Source organism: Neophocaena asiaeorientalis, unplaced genomic scaffold, assembly GCF_003031525.2.
Source record: "Neophocaena asiaeorientalis asiaeorientalis breed wild unplaced genomic scaffold, Neophocaena_asiaeorientalis_V1.1 scaffold91, whole genome shotgun sequence".
Classification (NCBI taxonomy): domain Eukaryota; kingdom Metazoa; phylum Chordata; class Mammalia; order Artiodactyla; family Phocoenidae; genus Neophocaena; species Neophocaena asiaeorientalis.
In genome coordinates this window covers 3,982,312-4,002,380 of record NW_020173198.1, presented here as the reverse complement: position 1 = coordinate 4,002,380, position 20,069 = coordinate 3,982,312, and the positions used below count along the sequence as shown (strand labels likewise).

General features: G+C 43.9%; 1 protein-coding gene across 1 annotated transcript in view; it reads left to right on the top strand.

Moving 5' to 3' along the window:
* HS3ST4 (heparan sulfate-glucosamine 3-sulfotransferase 4) overlaps positions 1-20,069 on the top strand; it is a 394,533-nt gene that overhangs the window by 305,235 nt on the left and 69,229 nt on the right. The window lies entirely within an intron of this gene.

Here is a 20,069-nt window from a genome sequence, read left to right as displayed (position 1 = left end):
TGAGACAGAGAATAATCAAGATTTATGATTCTCATTCTGACTCCCATCGCATAGTCACTGCAATTGCTACCCGCCAGCTGCACCAGCCCCATCCCCAGTCTGACTGACACCCACTTCACCGTCTCTCCAGTGTGTGATTTAATGACCATCTCGAAAACTGTCAAAACACGTCTGGTGCTCCAGATAACAGCTGTGCGGTGTGTCTGTGCTCTCCCGACACCACCCCCTCCCCCAATTACACCAGCTCCCACCAGTCTTACCTCCCAAAGTCTATGAATGCTTAAAGCTCAGGATGTGGGGAACTTCTGAGAAGGGATGGCAAGTCCAGAGAACACAGTGGCAGTCACCTTTGACAATTGGTAGTGGAATCAAAGAGGTGACTTGAGTCAAACTGGGATAATTTTATCTCACTTGATCTTGGCCTTAGTAGAAGATAACTGTGTATAACAGAGACAGCCCTTGCTTCTATTTAAGGAAGAGCTGCTCTTTGTGGGGCCTCCAGGAATTATAGATAAACTCAGAACCATTGGCACCCACTACTGTGTCTCCTGGTCCAAGCAAGAAGCAAAGCTCTAAGACAGAAGGAAGGTGCATCTGACTATTCCCATAGCCAAGCTAGGGATGCTGGAAAAGGATGGGGCTGTGGGAGCCCTAGGACTAAGGCTTTGCATTTCTAAGAACTTGAACTTGCATCAGAATCATCCGGAGGGCTGGGAGAACACAGATTGCTGGACCCCACTCCAGACTTTCAGGTTCGGGATGGGACCTCATGAATGTCATTTCTAAGGAGCTCCCATGGGACGCTGGTGGTGCGGCTCTGAAGACTCACACTTTGAGAACCCCTGTTGTAGTGGTTAAGAGCTTTGCTACTCAAAGTGTGGTTCATGGACCAGCAGCATCACCTGGGAGCTTGTTAGCAAATGTATCTCAAGCCTCACCCAGACCTCCTGAACTAGAAACTGGGTTTAACTAGATCTTTAGATGATCTGTGTGTACATTAAAGGGTAAGAAGCTCCGGCTAAGAACCCAAAGTCTGGAACCCACATTGCCTAGACTCAAACCCAATCCCTACAGTTACTAGTGTTGCCATCTTTGGTGAATTGATTAACCTCTCTATGCCTCAGTTTCCACATCTATAAAATGGGGATGGCGAAGACAGTCCTTGCTTCCTAAAGGAATAGATGTGAAGCACTTGCAACAGTACCTACCATATTGCAAGCACTCATTAAACATGATTGCTGATATTTATTTGAGTGTTTGGAGCTTTCAAATCTCAAAGTAGATCTTGTTTAAGGACTTGAATATCCATCAGGTGTACTTCTTGAAATCATTGCAAACTCGCACATTTGTGAATTTAATTTCAGCAGACTTGGACAATTGTCAGCCTATGGGACAAATTTGTCTGGCAGATTTCTATTATTCTATGTGATGAGTTTTTAAAAAGTTGCCAACTTTTAAATATGGGAAATGTTACCTAAATATCTGGATTTTCAGCTTCCTTAGAAAAGTTAAAAGATCTGGCCACAGCAGGCCTGCATTTTTGCTAAGCAGAGAAGTGACCAGCTGGGGATCGGTAGCCAGCGTCCATCATGGGCAGGATGGGATGAGATGGGCATTATTTCCCCATTTACCTGGGTCCCCAACACTCCCTATTGTCTTATGCACAATCAGCTTTTCTCATTTGAGTTACCCGCCTAACCCCTCTAGACCTCTGAGTTAGCAACTGCTACACTTTATTATGTGAGTTTCACTGGAAATGATCTAAAGTGGCCATTTCTGAGTTGCTGTGTTTGCAAGAGAAACCCACAGATCTGTGAGGCTATGGGTCTGCCCCCAGTGCTCAAGGTTTCTAAACACATCCCATCAAAGTTCTCTTCTCAGTGTAATGGTGAATACTCATCTCATGGATGAATCTTGGTTGAAATCAAGAAAGCTAAATCCAAAAACGTTAGTGATAGATAATGTCTAATGCCTACTCTTTATCTGACATATCCTGTAGGATTAATACCGAGCATGAATGTGACGTGTTCATAATCCCAGGCCTCTAAGTCAGGGGTCAGCACACTTTTTCTGTAAAGGGCAGATAGCTTTGGGGGGCCCAGAGTCCACTGCTCTTCTCATGTAGTGTAAAAGACGTTGTAGACACACATAAATGAAGGCGTATGGCTGTATTTTCAGGCTGCAAAAAACAGGTGGCCAGTCCAATCTGGTCCATGGACCTTTGTTAGTTATCCTGCTCTAAGTCAATAAGAAGGTCCATATTTTCATAGTATTTTCTAGCCTATGACAATGCTTTTTTAATAATTGTAGTCATTTCAGTGTTTATACCATTTGACATTTTTTCCCTTTCTTCACCTTACTTTATTTCTCAATCATTTCCCCATGTTTTAAAAAGAATAAAATACCTAGGAATAAACTTAACCAAGGAGGTGAAAGACCTATACTCTGAAAACTAAAACATTGATGAAGAAAATTGAAGATGATACAAAGAAATGGAAAGATATTCTGTGCTCTTGGATCGGAAGAATTAATATTGTTAATGGCCATACTATGCAAAGCGATCTACAGATTTAATGCAATCCCTATCAAAATACCCATGACAGTCTTCACAGAACTAGAACAAATAACACTAAAATTCATATAGACCCACAGAAGACCCTGAATCGCCAAAGCATCTTGGGAAAAAAGAACAAAGCTGGAGATATCACCCTCTCGGACTTCAGGCTGTACTACAAAGCTACAGTAATCAAAACGATGTGGTATTGGCACAAAAACAGACACAAAGATCAATGGACCATAATAGAGAGCCCAGAAATAAACCCACACCCCTATGGTCAATTAGTCTATGACAAAGGGGGCAAGAACACTGGAGAAAAGACAGCCTCTTCGATAAATGGTGCTGGGAAAACTGGACAGCTATATGTAAAAGAATGATATATAAAAATAAACTCAAAATGGATTAGAGACCTAAATGTAAGACCCAAAACCATAAAACTCCCAGAAAAGAGCATAGGTAGAACACACTTTGACATAATTCATAGCAGTATTTTTTTGCTAAGAAAAAAAAAAGGCAAAAGAAATAACGGAAATAAACAAATGGGACCTAATTTAAATTAAAAGCTTTTGCACAACAAAGGAAACCACTGACAAAACAAACCAACCTACAGAAGAGGAGGAAATATTTGCAAATGATATGACTGACAAAGAGTTAATATCCAAAATATATAAACCGGTTATACAACTCAATATTTTAAAAAATGGACAGAAGACCTGAATAGACATTTTTTCCAAAGAGGACATTCAGATGGCTATCAGGCACATGAAAAGATGCTCAACATAGCTAATAATTATAGAAATGTAAATCAAAACAACGAGATATCACCTCACACCTGTCAGAATGGCTATCATCAAAAAGTCTACAAATAACAAATGTTGGCAAGGATGTGGAGAAAAGGGAACCTTTTATACACTGTTGGTGGGAATGTAAATTGGTGCAGCCACTATGGAAAACTGTATGGAGGTTCCTCAAAAAACTAAAAATAGATTTACCATATGACCCAGTAATTCCACTCCTGGGTATATATCCCCCCAAAATGAAAACCCTATTTGAAAAGATACATGTACCCCAACGTTCATAGCAGCACTATTTATGGTAGTAAATAGGGAAGCAACCTAAATGTCCCTCAACAGATGAATGAATATAAAGATGGCGTGTGTGTGTGTGTGTGTGTGTGTGTGTGTGTGTGTGTGTGTGTTATGGAATACTACTCAGCCATAAAAAAGAATGAAATTCTGCCATCTGCAGCAATGTAGATGGACCTAGAGAATATTATGTTTAGTGAAATAAGTCAGACAGAGAAAGACAAATACTGTATGATGTCACTTATATGTGAAATCTAAAAAGTAAAGGAATGTACATAGCAAAACAGACTCACAGATACAGAAAACAAACTAGGGAGAGGGAAGCGGGGAGGGACAACACAAGGATATAGAATTAAGAGATACAAACTACTATGTATAAAATAAACAAGGACATATTGTGTAGCACAGGGAATTATAGCCATTATCTTGTAATAACTTTTAATGCAGTATGATCTGTAAAAATACTGAATCACTGTGCTGTACACCTGAAACTAATAATAATGTAAATCAACGAAACTTCAATTTAAAAAATCTTAATGATCTTTGGGACTTCACTGGTGGTCCAGTGGTTAAGACGCCACACTTCCAACGCAGGGGGCGCGGGTTTGATCCCTGGTCAGGGAACTAAGGTCCCACATGCCCTGCAGTGCAGCCAACGAAACCAAAACAAAACACAAAAAATCTTAATGATTGGGACTTCCCTGGTGGCACAGTGGTTAAGAATCTGCCTGCCAACGCAGGGGACACAGGTTCGATCCCTGGTCCTGGAAGATCCTACATGCCGCGGAGCAGCTAAGCCTGGGCACCACAACTGCTGGGCCCACGTGCCACAACTACTGAAGCCTGCATGCCTAGAGCCCGTGCTCCACAACAAGAGAAGCCAATGCAATGAGAAGCAGGCACACCGCAAGGAAGAGTAGCCCCTGCTCTCAGCAACTAGAGAAAGCCTGCACGCAGCAACGAAGACCCAGTGCAGCCAAAAGTAAATAAATAAAATATAAGTAAATTTTTTTAAAAACTTGATGATTTTTATTGTTAATGGCTGAAGATTATGTCATACTGCTGTACCATCTGTGTCACCTACTTCCCCATAAAGACTGTGTATATCCATGGGCCATGTGTATAGGCATGTGTATGTTTTTTTTTTCCTGCCCCCCATTTTGGCACAGCTGGTTTGGTAAGAGGAATGGTATTTAAATGGACAGAGGACAGAATTTTAGAAAACAATTTTGACTGCACTGAAAATCCAAAATGCATAAAGGAGTTTTCTGGAATGGTTCTTATTTCAGACTTTTGATTTGATATGTCACAGTAGAGCCTCTGAATGAATATGAGCTTCGGAGCCAGACATATATTACACCCCGGCTTTGTTACTTATTAGTCATGTGACCTCAGCACACTGTCCAACCTGAGTCTCTGTGTCCTCATCTGAAAATGCATTTCCTACAAGGTCATCCTAGGTAATAGAAGGAATGTATAGAAAACACTTGGATTGATCAGTGCACAGTGTCGAGAAGGCATCCACAAATGAGAGCTCTGACTATTATAATAGACCATTAGTTGGCGTTACGTCTGTCTTCCCTTTAGAACTATGACGTGCAAGAAGAGCACTCTAGAACTATTTCATTTGTTTTTCTTTTTTCTTTTGTTTGTTTTTAAAACAAGTCTCGTTTAACATAATGCTTCCTGATTTGCAAAACACTTTCAGTACCTCTTTAATTGATCTTCACATAATCCCAGCCTTAGCCAAATTGACAAAATATAATCTAGTAGAAGCCATGAGTCAAGTGCAGCCTCCTTATCTTTGATGGGTAAACAAAAGGCCAGACCATCTAAGCAATCTGCTTAGAGTTGCATGGCCAGCTAGGAGCTAGTTTGTAGGATATGACTTGTCTTTTTTTTTTTTTTTTTTTTTTAAAGAAGATGTTGGGGGTAGGAGTTTATTAATTAATTAATTTTGCTGTTTTGGGTCTTTGTTTCTGTGTGAGGGCTTTTCTCTAGTTATGGCAAGCGGGGGCCACTCTTCATCGCGGTGCGTGGGCCTCTCACTATTGCGGCCTCTCTTGTTGCGGGACACAGGCTCCAGACGCTCAGGCTCAGTAGTTGTGGCTCACGGGCCTAGTTGCTCCACGGCATGTGGGATCTTCCCAGACCAGGGCTCGAACCCGTGTCCCCTGAATTGGCAGGCAGACTCTCAACCACTGCCCCACCAGGGAAGCCCGACTTGTCTTTATTTTATGGATTCCTCTCTCCCATTCCATTAGTAATAAAGTTACTAATGGATAAGGTTCAGATGTTGCTTTTCTTAATTAATTCCATCATATCTCCTCCAGACCGTGGGGCACAAGTTACTCTTCTGTAGTTTTGCAGAGAATAAAAATTACACTTCAAAACCATCTCTGATGTAAGGGAGAAGATGTGTTACTGTTTAACACGAAGGTCAAATTTTTCCACCATGAAAGTGCTATAACATGACTTGATATTAATATAGATCCCAGTTGCAGGTTTGGTTGATTGCCAGTTTTCCTTGATCATTCCACTGTCGGTTACTATTTCATTCGTACCCTGGGTCCCACATCTGATGTCCAGAATGCTCCCTGGAACTCAAGGCCATCTTTGATTGGCTGGTGATGCACCATTGGTTCGTCAATTGCTAGCTAGTGAAGAGGGGGTGAGGCCAACTATTGGACAAGAGTGAAAGGCTAGGATTGGCTGCTGCCCCTGCGGCATGGATTGATGTCACATGGGAGGATAGGCAATAACGGGCAATTAAGTTTCTCAAGTAACGGGAGGGTTAGAAACAACATCGTTTATTGATAAACCTCCCTCATTTCTCCTTATGTTGATAATAACCGAGACCAATTCTATGATTTCAAAAGCCAACAGATTATAGCTTAATCATAAAGCATGCTCTTAGCTACAAATAACAGAGAGCCCTGATTCCATTAGCTTACACAAAAGGAACAACTTATTACTGCACGTAATAAGAAGTTTGGAAGATAGGATGGCTCCAGTGTTGGATAACTCAGTAGCTCAGTGATGTCTCCAGTGATCTGGTTAGTCTTGTCTTTCTCCTCTGCTGTTGTGATGTGTCAGTTTTCTATACAGGCTAGCTTTTCTTCATGGTCATGAACTAGATGTAACAATGTTAGGCAAGCACCACATGCAGACTCAGTTCTGTGCAGAAGAACAAGAATGTGGAAAACAAGATATGACATCACTTTCGGGAGCCCCTTTTTATCAGAGAGGAAGCCTTTCTCAGAAGCCTGCCGCCTCCCCCACCAGCTGATTTCTGCTCAAGTCTGTTCTCCAGAATTGGGTCACATATCCACGCCTGCACGAATCCCTGCCGAGAGAAATGGGATCGTCATAATTGTTTTGGACTCATCAGGTGTGTCCTCTAAGTCAGGTGTGGAAAACGGGCACTGGTGCTCAAGCCATCAAAAAAGAAGGAGCCCGCAGAACCTTCTGTTACAGGGGAAAAAAGGGTGGGTAGAGGTCACTGTGGGTCATTTAAATGATAAATGGTAAACCTTTTGTGCATGCATACATCTGTGGGCTGAGCGTTTAGAAAATATCCTATGACTCATGGCAGAATCCTTACTCATAAGTCAGTGCCCTCCTTCCTCCTTCAACGTGCCCCTGCTTATAAATATCTACTGCCTAAGTCCCTGCTGTAGACCTTTGGAATATGAAAAAAGATCTATTTTACTTTCAAAACGTTAAATTTAAAGTAAAATTTATTTTACTTCTCAAAAGTAAAAGTAAAACTCTGAACTGGGGATAATTTTGGACTATAGCCATGCTGTCAGGAAACTATAGGGAGTTCCATTCATAAAAAATAGCTTTGTCTCTCATTGGCCAGTAGTTGAAACACTACCCACTGAGCTGCTTACTATCCAATGGGAAAGCCCAACTCAATGTTCCCTCTTCCAAGAAGCCTTCCTTGATTCACCCAGTCATGTCCTGTCTCCATGTTCTCTGGTACATTGTCTACTCTGTAGAATAACTCTTTAGGTCAACATTTACTTCCTCCTTGCTGACTAGTCTGTGAACTCCTCTGGATTTGGGCCTCTATCTCATTCTGCTTTTCCAAACTGTGGTACAGGTCTGGAACATAGGAGGTACTCAGCAAGATTTCTTTAAGTCGAATGGATGAATGAAAAAGTGAATGAGTTAGCAGAGGAATTAGATGAGACCAGTTTAGGAGTGTTGCTGCTAGTTATACTACTGCTAACTGTTAACACTCTTTAAGCAGTTGCTAATAGGCACCTAACAGTCACAACTCTACCTTCTTTTATTATCCTGAGGAAGAAACAGAGGCTTAGGAGAGGTTTACTACTTGCTCGAGTTGACACATCTGGTAACACAAGGGGCTGGACCTAAACTCAGTTATGCCTGACTCTTTGGTCTTAAACACATTACCTGTCTAAGGGTATGGCTGGATTGCATCACACAGGAAAGAAACGATCTGGATAACAAAGAGTCTTAATTTTGGACTAAATAGGGTAGAAGAGCGAGTCTGAATATGGGGCTATATTTTTAAACTTACTTTAAAAATTGTGATAATTAAATAGAAAACTCTACTGGGCATGTCTGGTTATCAAGAAGAGAAACTCCTCCATCTGTTTGTTGAGGGCAGCCTGTGCCACCCCGAGGATGAGGTTGACTTGGCAGCGACAGCAACTTGTAAAGATGCTACCTGCTGTCTCCACTTGGGCATCTTCTCTAGGCTTTGGGGAAGATATTCATGGCCCTGGACAGTTGTTGACACATGCGTTGATTCCGCCTCTGGGGTGGTCCAGACCAGACTATATAATCCAGGCAGGAAACTGTCGAAGCTCTGCATGAGACACAGGAGCCCCAAGCTACAGGCAGGAGACAGAGTGGCAGCATGTGTATGAACGTGGCTTCAGAGAATCTTAGCTTCGAGTCCTGGAACTCCACAGATGTTAACTGTTGGTTGTCGTTTCATTATTATCCTGATCTTGACACAGTTACTCATTAATTCTGAGAACTTGATCAGGTCCTTCTTGGCCTTGGACATTCAGTTTCCTCACCTGGAACTTGGGCGTGATGATATTCAGTTCCCAGAATTGCCTTGAGGGAAAGATGAGATAAGGGAGATGACTGTGTTGCTCAGAGAGACCTGGGAGCACAGCTGGCTTGGAGGCACTGCGCCCTGCCTTTAGAAGAGCCGTACACTTGGTTTAATGATCTGCTGTTGCCCCCTTGACGTTTGCAATAATTTTTGGACACGGGTCCCCACGTTTTCCCTTTGCACAGGGCTCTGCAAAGTATGTAGCTGCTTCTGCCTGGGAGAGTCCCCGGGTCTATCTCTGCACCAGTCCCAGGAGGAGAAGGATGCTGGCCTGAAGGGTCTGACCAGAGAGGGGATCTTCCTGGTTGGGTGACCACTGTTGCCATGTCCAGTGTCAAAAGGAGTGGTGATCCTCTGACTCGTCTTTTTAGGAACCAGGATGCTTCTTCCTCACCCCTGCACCTTAGCTCACACTGTCCTCTTTGCTAAGTACACCCTTCCTCTGCCTGTTTGTCAAAACCAGATCCCTAGTCCTTCATATCTTTTGCTCTTTATAAGAGCAAGACCTGTCAAACTTGAGAGCAAGTGATGTGGTAGCACGGCCCGAGGGACATCTGGGAATCCAGGCTTCCTCCAGCGTGAGAGCAATTGCATCTCATCTTCACGCAGCCAGTGGTATCCAAGAACTAGCCCTGGCCCCAGCCAGCCTGGGGCCACACCCAAGCTCTGCCCCTTCCCAGTTCCATGACTCTGGGAAGAGTTTCATAAACCCTCCATCTGTTAGTCTCATCTGTAAAATGGAAATCATACTAAAAGTACCCATATTTGTAGGTTAGTTATGAAGAGAAAGTGAAGCAATGCAAATAAAACATCTGAAACTGTGCCTGGCCCATAGTAGGCCTGCTATGGATAAGCCAGAATCATCGTGCTTTTCCACTCTCTGTAACCTGATTAAATGAAAGACCTTTTGAATCGGTCAGAACCAGTTTGCAGCCTCCCTTGTGAATGTGCTAGGTGTACAAACCAAGGCACGAGCTGTTAGATCTTGATCTCACCCCCTCAGTCATAGGGATTCTATGAGTAAGACCTGCCATCAGCAGGAAGTGGTCCAATATAATGGAAGGTGGGTTTTGGTCTTAGAAACCAGTGCTTGAGTTTCATCTCTTCTACTTACCAGCTGTGTGGGATTCCAAGTTATGAAAACTCTCCAAACTTTATTTTCTCTTTAAAAATGAGGATAACAGTACCATTTAAAGAGATGTTCCCCTGCTAAAGAACATGAGGCCCATAAGGACAGAGGGTTGCCTGCTTTTTATTCATTGCTGCATTCCTTGGACTGTATTCCTTTCGCACACAGGAAATGCAGAATAAATATTTGTGAAGGAAAGGACTGTTGAGAGAATGAAGTAACATGATTCATGCAAAGTGCCAAGCACAGAGATGGGCACCTGTGTAGCAGACTCAGGAAAGCAACAGCTGTGGGTAGCTTGAAGGCAGGTGGGTGGGAACACTGAGTCCAGCCAAGAGCTCCGTTTGGAGCAGGATGGCATGTCCCTGCTGCCTGCCCAGGATGCTGGGATGGAGAAGAGGAAGCTGATGCTGCAATGAGGGGCCGAGGAGCTGAAGTGTAAACCCAGGAACGTGGACCGCCCCCCCGCACCCGCACCAATAGAACCAGGGGCAGAAGATGGCTACAGATCACTTAGCAGCTCCCAGCCACACAGTGACAGGAACAATTCCAGCCCGGACTCCCTCTGGCAAAGATGTCTCACTCATTACTATCAGAATAAGTTTAGAATCATGGTCGGACTTCACTTGCTCAAGGAAGATGTTTGTATCCCAGCCAGGGAGGAAGCCTGGGAAGGCTTCTTCCACTAAAAGACTGCACAGAGGCAAACGCTGATTATCATTACATCTATTTCAGCTAAGCTAGTGTTAGATCCCAGTCAAGCAGAGAGGAGCAAATTGGTCCCAAATTTAAAAAAGAAGGAGGAGTGATCATTTAGCAAGCATGTCAATGCTTTCTGGCCTGGTCCACCCCGGCAGAGTGAGTCATGGTTCTCACCCTGATCTGGATTCTGGCCCAAAATATCCTCATCATAAATTAAAACAAAAAAGTGGCTGTAGCTCAGGTGTTCTCTTTACACTCACTGGAGGGTTTATATGAGGTGAGACCCACTCATTAGAACCTTGGAGAGTGGCTGTGAAGTTGAGTGGAAAGAACACAGACTCGGAGTCTGAAGTACATTCCATGACTTACAAGCTGGGTGATGGATCCTAGCCTCTCTGAGCCTCAACTCCCTCTTCTCTAAAGAAAGGTAGTGAGAATACTGGTGTGAGATGAGAATCACGTGGACAAAGAGAGGTGGAGGGGCTGGTAGGATAACACTGCATATCGTCTTATGTCATAAATATATATATATTCAGGCGGACTCTCAACCACTGCGCCACCAGGGAAGCCCTGTAATAAATATTTTGCCATCCATGTCCCCACCATCTAGTGGCCCAGGCTCCATGATCGGATTTCAGCTCTGGGTGATCCCAGGAAAAGACAAGAAGAGCTGCAGTAAATGATTGAGTCTCACCCCGATTGCCTCCTCCCCAGGACCTTTCTGGAGTCCCTGCTGTCTGACTCTGGCTTCTACAGTTTCCAGGGAAGAGGGCAGAGCAAGGGAGGGACTGGCTGGAGATGGGCCCATGGACATCATGATATTAGGGGCAAGATTCTGGTGGGTGCTAAATACACAGGCCCAGTCAGCAGGCAGCATTTGAGGGTGATGCGTGCACAGGCTGCCTGAATGACATCTTCGGCATCGCCAGCTAAGCCTCATCATGGCTCTGTACGTTCGTCATCATCTACAGAGTCATTCGACACCCATTTATTGAAGCCTGCTTTGTACTGGGCTTATGCAGACCTGAGAACACAAGAGCTATAAGTCGAGCCATAAGTCACGGATACTGTTCTTATTCTAGGGGCCACACAGAATAAGTCAGGTTTCTCTTTTTCTTGCCAGGCCTCTTGATCATACCCCCCAAGTTATCTTGTTCTCCATCCTGCAGCACCTCCAGGCTGCTCTCTGTCCTGGACCCTTGTCCGTAAGACATAATCTAACTTGTCCACTTCTGCCCTAATGTGTAATCCCCCAAACTGGAGATGCTGCATGAACTGGGAGAAGGAGGTCTCAGCCGAACAGAGGATAGGGTTTCAGATTCCAGATGCTTGGTGTCTCCATTAGGAGAACGAATTTTACAAAATGGAATTAGCCTCATCACCTGGTCAGATCTCTTAAACCACCCCTATGTAAGACATTGTTACAATGGTGCCATGAAAAATAGTTAACAAAGTCAAAATACCATCCCCAGAAATTAGCTGTGGTGATGATTAGGTTTAATTAAGCAGGAACAAGTCACGGGTGGGTACATTTTGAGAGGGAGGAAACCCAACAGCATCAATGTAAGATGGAAAGAGAGTTGTCAACGTGAACACAGAGGGGACAGTTACCAAGTTGGTCTCTGGCTCTGTCTTCTTTCCTCATTGATATTATGCATATCTTTAGCTTTGTACATGGACTGGCAAGTTAATATCTCCAACCTAGACACATCCTCAGTGTTCCTTATTTGTATATACAGATGCCTCTTAACACTTCCTCTTAGGAGTTCCAGAATATTCCAAACGGAAGCCCTGCTCTTCACGAATCCCTTGCTCAAGTCTGGTTCTCTTTCAGATTCCCCTTTATGGGTGAAGTCACCATTATCCATTCATTTGCACAAAGCACAAGCTAGGGATCATTTGCAACATCTCTTTCTCCCTCAGTTCCCCACATCTGATTTATCACCAGCCTGTTGATTTTAGTTCCTAAAAGTCATTTGAGTCAATCTACTTCTCTTACTCCTGCCAATATTTCAGTCCAAAGTGCCATCTTGGGCTTCCCTGGTGGCGCAGTGGTTGAGCGTCCGCCTGCCGATGCAGGGGACGCGGGTTCGTGCCCCGGTCCGGGAAGATCCCACATGCCGTGGGGCGGCTGGGCCCGTGAGCCATGGCCGCTGAGCCTGCGCGTCCGGAGCCTGTGCTCTGCGACGGGAGAGGCCACAACAGTGAGAGGCCCGCGTACCGAATAAAAAAAAAAAAGTACTTACAAAGTTCCATCTTCTTCCCTGAAACTCTTGACAGTCTCCCGGTTAGTCTTGTTGTATGCCGTCTCTTCCTCAGAGTGAGCCTGAGGGATGTTTCCCAAATGCAAACCTGATCCCATCATCCTACCATTGACCTGGTCCTCATAGGCACCTGATGAAACTCATCAGTGGCATCTCCTTGTGTCATAGGACAAAGATAAAGCCCTGGAGATGGAAGCAAAGTCAACACCCCATCCTCACCGCCACCTCACTGGGCACGGGGATTGAGATTGGAGGAAGGGTCCTTTCTCAAGGTGAAATACGGAGCTGTTACCAGCCCCAGAGGAAGTGGATGCTGGCCAGGTAAAGACAGCAGACATCCATCGCAAGGGCAGTCCCTCCAGGGAGAACTTCATAAGGGGTTAGTGGTTTCACAACACTATACAGGTGCACTGAGATACTGATTCCAGCAAGAGACTAAGAGGCCTGGAAGGTTTAGGGAAAAGCTACAGCTAAATGGAATCAAGGCTTGTATACCACGTTCATGGCAGCCCCGTTAGGAGCACACTAGCCAGTGGGGCCAAGGCATCTAACAGGCGTCCTGCTGCTGAAGGATTTCAGTTCGTGCCACTAAACAGGATTGGGGAAGTCTGGGGCTGACGGGAGTCTGGCATGGCTGGGTCACACTGAACCTCTGTTGGCTTCTCCCTGCTCAAAAACCATCTGTTCTATAATGTTTTCTAGAATCGAACTGGGGTTTGATGTTACTCCGCCCAGTCTGTAATTCCTGGTAGTCAGCCTTGAATCTTTGGTCTTGTCTGAAAATGAGCTCATTAGCCAATCGTCAGTCTCCTCGCATCTTTCTCACCTGAATGTCATTCTTTCTTGAGGTTCAACTTCTACTTCATCATGAATGCCTGTGTTGAAGCCGCTGATTAAAGTGGCTTCCCTTTCCGTCCGTTTTCCATGTTTCTCCGGAGACATTGAAAACAAAAACAAAACCAAAACAAACAATCAAACAAACAAAAACCCCAGGCCACTTCTCTGTTTCAGAGCCTGAACTTCAGTCACCTGCTCTCATGTGGCACATGAAATTCTTTGTAACATGACCTGCATCTTGTAGGGTTTGTCGGTTACAGGCACAGTACCTATCTCTGAACGGAGCAAGCCTTAAAAAGAATGCACTGCGAAAGCCTCCTAGAATGGAAGGAATAGCTAGCCAAGAGGCCTAAGATAGTACTAGAACCAGAGGACGCCCAACACCCCAGAGAATAGGAGTTAAGAGACAGTTTCTTCAAGAACCAGTGGCCAGTACAAACCAGCACCAAGACTTCCTTCAGCCCCTCCATTCATGATTCAAATTCCTAGGAACTCCTCTACATTGTGTGGCTTCTTGGTAGGGTTACCAATCAAAGCATCCCATGTCCCTTGGGTGAAGAGTGTAGACCTAAGCTTCGCCATCTTGCTTAAGAAGGGCAGTACCATTCTTAAGCCCATGCAAGAAGCATCCTTGCCCTGGGTCATATACCCTAGAGATCTCCACTCTAGCCCTTCTCCCACTGCATGTCTTCCCATGAGATAAGAAGACCATGGGGCAAGGGCACTTGCTTATTACAACCTGCACTTTCCCTTCTGGATTATTCTCTTGGTAACAGAGGACCTGGATCTCCCTGCCCAAGTTGTCTCTTCCCTGGATCTGCCTTTCCAAGGACAAATTGCATACCAAAGCCAGAGGGGATGTAAAGCCAGTTGTCCACCAGTTTTCAACGTGCAGGTTGCAATGTACCCACACATGTGCAAAAAGCCACTATGGCGGGGGGTGGGACACAGAGCTGGCAGGAGGAAGAAAAGTGGGGGACAGGCTGAGGGTAGGGATTCGGGATCCATAAGCCAGGTGCCAGCCCTCCCCATGCTGCCATATTTTGGCAAGGAAGCCTGAGAAGTCTGAGGATTCTGAATTTGAACCTGGCCTTCCAGGTCATCATGAAGATGGTAGGATAGTACATATTTTGTAGAACACTGTAATAGATTGCTTTAAAACTTTCAAATACCTTGGCATATGGTATAGGGCCCTTGGTTTGTACTCTTACCCTGGGTTCTGCAGCGTTATAGGCGGGTTTGTCAAAGAGAATGGGGGAGAATGTTTGTTGAGTGAATAAATGAATGAATGAGTGATAGCGTACACGTTCGTGGCTCTGATCTCCTGCTCGTGGTCCCCTCTCTGCCTGGGATGCCACCATCATCTTCTCCAATGGCTCACCCTTCAAGGCCCAGCTCAGTGTTATCCTGTCTCTGTGGCATCTCTTCTTCTCCATCCCACCCCAGCAGAATTTCTTTTTTTGACACTGCCATCATACTTTACACACACTTCTATTATAATACTCTCCATATTGAATTATTGTCCTGTTTTGTATTTTTTAAATGTACATAAGAAGCACATGAATACATTCATTCATGTTATTAAATATTCAAACAATATAAGTAAAGTGAAAGATCTCCTCTATCCTACTCTAAATCTACCTTTCCTTCCCAGAAGTAATCTCGTCTGGGATTTTACATACACATAAGGGGATAAAAACGTAAAGTTTTGTTTTGCGTGTGGGTGTGTGTGCTTTATTATATGTAGGTTTTGGCATTTTCTATTATTTGCAACTTCATCATAAAATACTTGGGACAGCTGTCTGTTTTATACCTGTATGTTTTCCTCATTTAAAAAAAAAAAACCCTCAATAAATTACATAGACTGATGACTTAGCTAGCCATTCCCCGCCTTATGGGTATTTGCCTGGTTTCCATTGTTGCAGCCATGCCACAGTGCATGTTCTTACACAGATGCATATGTATTCCTACTTACTAGATACCTAGAAGGGAAATAGAGGATTTGAGAAGAACACAGATATTAACTTGACTGTTTACCCTCTAAAAAGTCTATAAAATTACACTTCCGTGAAAGCAGAATATTTTCAGTATTTCTAATATTTGCATGTTTCCTGGGAGAAAATGTCTCACGCTTTATTTCTTATTTCCCTGATTATTACTGAGGTTGAACTGGTTTTGTTGCAGTCAGTATCTTTTTATGTGCCTGCCTCGCTTCCTTGGCCGTGAGCTCCTTCAGAGGGTCGTCACGTCTTACGTGTCTCGTTTTCCCCTTCCCAAGCACACAGCTAGTGTTTAATGAATGCATACTTAATTGCATTATTAAAGCCATAGGCATTGCCTTCAATCACAGTTGTCTTCATTATCATCACCCTCATCACCCACGTCATTTATGTAGACTTCCTGGATGCTAAGCCCTGTCTTGGGAGGTATGCATTCCTTGTCTCTAATCCTCATAACACCTTGCCCGACAAAGTGACTATCGATATCTCTCTTTTACAGATGAGGCAACTGAGACTCACACAGATTACTTAGGCTACCCCAGGACACTCAGCTGTGGGGAGGTGGGATTATGAAGCAAGTTCTTTTCAGCCAGTTTGCAAACCATGTGCAGTCCCCTTTACAGGCTGTTCATCAGCCTGGTCGTCATCCTGGCTGCGCATTGAGTCACCGGAAAAGCCTTCTAAACAACACCTGTATCCCAGTCCAGCCCCAGTCCTGGTGGTTCAGAATCTCTGGGAATAGGTCTGGGAAGTGGCATTAAAAAAAAAAAAATCTGTAAATGATTCTGACGTACAGAAATAATTGAAAACCATTGGTCTACGGTGGAAGTGAGCCAGCTTCTTCTGTAAAGGGCCAGTTAGTAAATATTTTTGATTTTTGTAAGCCTTATAGTCTCTGTGGCAACGACTCAAAGACAAAAATGAATGAACATGACTGCGTTCCAATTAAAACCTTATTTACAAAAGCAAGTGGTAGCCAAGTTTGGCTAGGAGGCAGTAGTTTGCGCACCCCTGGTCTATATCATAATAACTTCAAAGAGCCTGGAATTTAATATCATCCCACTCAAACCATAACTTCTGATTCCACTAATGACCATGGTACTTCTCAAGGTCAGTGGCATAAGAATCCTTGCCTCACCTCAAGCGATTCTGCTTCAGTACTTTGGGACCTTCGTCTGGGAGTTTCCATTTCAACAAGCAATGCAGATGATTTCATGTGGGCAGGCTTTATGGGTCCATACTGCAAGAATCCCAGATCTACTGAAGCATAATGTTCCTGGCAAGTAGCAAAAGCCTGGCTGGAGAAGCAGAACTGGCTCTTCTTCAAAAATCCTTTAAGATCATGGATAGACATTTTGTGTGTCCCTGCCTGCCTTATGTTCCAGTATCCTGCCTCCAAGGTTCTGGAATCCTTGATGCCCCAGCATCCAACCCTCCCAGTCTGAACTGTTGGTGGAGAGGACAGACATCCTTCCCCTTCTACTCTGAAATGGGTAGAAGACCAAAGTCCTCTTCTATTTCAAAACACTGAAGAAGAAACTATTTAACCACCTACAGGATAAAACTGAAGTTGACATTTATCAGTGTTTGTGTGTCTGTGTATGTGTGTGTGTGTGTGTGTGTGTGTGTTTTAATAGTTCAGTGGTTAGAAAATGGAGCTCCCATTCTCCCGTCATCAGCTTTAGAGCAGTGTGGTGGGTGAATGCAATCATTTCTGTTTCCTGACCCCTTTAACATCCATTATTTCTCTGCTGTCCACATCTAATAGTCTCAATCCTTTTAGTTATTGATGGCTTGGCGATTTCCCATGCTACTGATTTAGGATTACATCCAAATGCATTTGAACAGTTGAATTTACTTACCGCTTGCCTCCTAAAAGCTTTTTAGCCTGATCCAGCTGGGATGATTTCATCGGGAGAACCATTATTTGCGGCTCTCTTTTTCAGGAGGTGGAAAGAAATTTACCCAAAGATGAAAGTGAACTCTGTCCGTGGTAGATCTGCAGTATTACTTTTTCTTCTCTCTCCTTTTTTACATTTCATTTTCACAATTTTCCTCAGGAATGACTCCTCTCCGGGGATATAGGAATGTTCTAAATTGAACAATTGAGTCAAATCAATATTTAGAGTGGTTTGGACTTTTAAGCCTTTTGCTGGATTTGGGCAGTATCATTTTATACCGTAAAAACCCCTTTTCCCAGGTAACCTATAATATGAATATTGAACAGTATTCACAGCTTCCTAACATTCCCCCAATTTCACTTAGCTATCCGCTAAGCACATAGTGCCCAAGAGTTCAAAATAGGCTCTTCTTCTTCTAAGGCATGTGTACTTTGATGTTAAAATGGTATCGCTATGTGTTCCTAATCTCTGTATACATATCTATCGGTGCATGTCATAGCTTTCAACACTAATTAGAGGAACCACACGATGCAAACATAATGCCCACACAGGTTTGTAGAACAGCTGTGACAAGTGCATAATATGGTAAAACACCTTTGCACCAGCTAGGGCAAAGTCTCACACATACAAGGAGGGGTTCAAATCAAAATTATGTAGGAGACTGAATTATTTCATGCAGGAAGATGGCACAGATGATAATATTCAGAATGCCTCTCTGGTAAAGTGTATTTGAGAGGCAGTGTGTAATACTGGAAGGCTGATAATTCACGGAGTCTCACCCTTGGGTTGAAATCCCAGCTGAAGAATCTGAAAAAGAATACATACTTATATATATATAAAACTGAATCACTGTGCTGTACACCTGAAACTAACGCAACATTGTAAATCAGCTATACCTCAATAAAAATTTTAAAAATCAAAACAGAAGAGCTTCGAGAGCAAAAAATAAATAACGTAAAAAAATTGCAAAAAAATAAAATAATCAATCAATCAATCCCAGCCGAGGTGCTGTGTGATCTTGGCCCAGGGTTTTACCTCTCTGATGCTTTTTACTTTTTTACATGATGGAGCTAAGAGTAGATGAGAGTAGAACACTTACCTCATGGGGCTGGTATGAGGATTACGGTAGGTAACAGATGTTGAGCAACAGACACAGTTTCCTCATCTGAGGATTGTAATCACAGTGTGGTGAGGAAAATGAACAGAGATAGTAATCATTCCAACAGAACTCCTGGGAGTACACTGATCCCCTCCACACACACAGCAAATATGAATCTCTTTTATGGACTGTCTTTTTTAATAGCACCCATGTTTCCTCAACTACCCTAGTAAAAGAAGTTAGGAGCTACACTTGAATGGTTTCATTCTCATCTTACACCTCCTATGCTTCTTGCACCCCATCCCCCATGGTCACTTGGTCACCAGATTGTGCCATTTGACCTCCTAAATAATTTTCAAATTCTACCTCCTTATCTTCATCCTCTCTGTCACTGTCTCAGTCCAGGCCCTTATTACCTTTTGCCTGGATTAATGCAAGAACCTCTTAGCCAATTTCTCTGTCTTCAGCTTGGTGCCTCCATGATCCATTTTTAACCCCAATTTATAGATTAAGAAATTGAGACCAGAGAGATTCAGTAAATAGCCCCAAATCACAGCTGGTCATTGGTGATACAAGGATTCCAACATAAGCAGCCCAGCTCCAAGATCTCTGTTCCTCCTTGCACAGTATATTATTTGGCTGAGGAAACCCAGCAGTGCCTCCTACATCTGGTAATTGCACCTCAAGTGAGTCCTGTTTCTCCCTCACCAGATGTTCCATCAGAGCTGCTCTAATTGTTACATGGACTCTGCAGGAGCTCCAAGGAGCCACCAAGTCATTCCACAGGAAGAGAGCAGGAGAAGGAGGAAAGGCAGAAAGCTACAAATGACTTCTAGTGGGAGACCATCAATGCATCATAACATGCTGTCCAGAGGCAGACCCAGACCATGTACAGAAAGGAGGAAGGCTGGACCAGAGATGGAGAAAGTAGTGTTTCAGATCCATTTCAACATTCCAGGATCCAGCCCAGTGGGTGGGGCCTGATATGGGAGATTTACAAGTTGGGATGATGCTTGGATTCTGGTGGTAGCAGAGGTTGCTGGTTTGGAGCAATATCCCAGGTAGACATGATGCTGTAGTACCACCATAGGGGCACATTATCCATGTCCCAGTGAAGCTGCAGCCAGATGGAAGCAGCAGCTCAGGGCTTTCCCATGCCCTGTGGTTACTGGCTCTAGAGTGGCAGGAGAAGTAAACAGAGGCACTTAAGTTCTGGGGCAGGATTGCTGGTTGACCAGTCTGTGGTTCTCAGTGCTCTCATGCAAGACTGACAGTGGTCTCCCCAGCCATGATTTTGCAGAAGACACTGACAGCCTGTGTGAATGTGTAATTTGTATATCAAGCTGCTCTGAAGGCTGCGGGTGTAGCACTGAGGGCACATCCGTGAGAGCCTG